We start from the raw sequence: 1,613 nt of genomic DNA, 5'->3' as shown, positions 1-1,613 counted from the left end.
ATCTTTTAGAATATTATTTTTTTTTTACTCTCTTATTTTTAAACCTATAAATAAAATATTTCTAATATTTATACAATAACTTTTCACCTACGTCTTACACATTCTGTAAAATAAATTTAAACTTAATTGAGTACGATAAGATTCAAACTTATTAGAAGATATTGTTATTTTTATGAAAGTAGTAAGATTGTACCTATAAAAGTTCTCTGTTGGATACTATATTAAATAAATAATTTTTTTTTAAAAAAAAGTAAAGATCCTTTTCAAATTAGAGTATATGTGTGTTTTTTTAAATTTTTTAATTCATGTGTTCAATTTTTCAAATCAATTAAATTTGAAAATGACGGGTTTGCCTATAAAATATTTCCATATAAATTAGAAAGTCTTAATGAAAACTCAAACAAATGACCACCGGAGAAAAATTTTAGTACATCATAATTAAAATTCAATCCTTACATATCTAATTAACCGTTTAAAACAGACTGTTTCACTATTACTTCATAAGAGTGTTTTATATTTGTGTTAGATGGATAAGAGTTTACAAGGATTATCATTTTTGTTATAAAAGCATATTTTTTTAGAAAATATCGAGACACTATTTTAAGAAAGGAGACATTATTTTAACGGATAATTATAATAAAGAGTTTCTTTGAATTTTTAAGGTGGGCAATGGCGTGATGGTTTAGCATCCTCCCGGTGCGCCTCTCTTGTTATATTCAAAGAGTGTAAAAGATGTCTCAGGTAAAATTGTGTCCGTCAGTACGGAATAAAGGTATTATTATAGTATAAGAATTTAAATTTTATAAAGTCAAGAAAGAAAAAGGTCCTCTTCTATGTTAATCAAGTATAATTTCATATTTTATTTCATTAATTATAAATTTTTAATTTATCTTCTCATATATGATCATGAGATCCATCGTATGATTAATCATTATTTTAAAAGTTAATAGTCGTTCGTAATTTATCTTTTTCATGTTGACCCTGAGACAGGTTGACGGAGACACTGAGGGCAAGCGTATTCATCTTTTACCACCATGAGACTGATCGTATGAGGTCTCCTCGGAACGATCTAATGACTAGCTCATAAAGGGTTGTCAACATAATGTCTGGAGTTCAAATCTTGATAAAATCGAGATAAATATCTCTCTTATATGTTAATCATTATTCTAAAGGATAATAGTTGTCTATAATTTATCTCTTCTATATTAATTTTAAGACGAATTGACGAAGATATTAGAAACAAACGTATTTATTTTTTTGTCACGAGACTGATGGTATGGGGGTATGAGACCGCCGGGTAGCGGATTTTATTTTATTTTTTTCTATATCCCAAGAGTCTGACCACTTTTGTCGACCTGAACGTTTTACCATCTCAAAAGTTTGCGGGACCCACGCTAACTCTAATTCAAAAGGCAGGTAAGATCACGGGTTAAATTGAAGAATCTCTATTTCACATTTCTCAGTCGTCATTTATGCGGAACCACATTTGGGACTACTGGCTTACCAATGCGTACCTGCCACGTTTTACAGAAACGACGTTTGCTGCCCTGATGCAAACAGCGACGGAAGGGTTAAGATTTGATGTGGGTATTGAGGCCATGCACGCAATCGAA

Source organism: Zingiber officinale, chromosome 8B (assembly GCF_018446385.1).
Source record: "Zingiber officinale cultivar Zhangliang chromosome 8B, Zo_v1.1, whole genome shotgun sequence".
Lineage (NCBI taxonomy): Eukaryota > Viridiplantae > Streptophyta > Magnoliopsida > Zingiberales > Zingiberaceae > Zingiber > Zingiber officinale.
Note: the sequence above shows the minus strand (reverse complement) of the source record.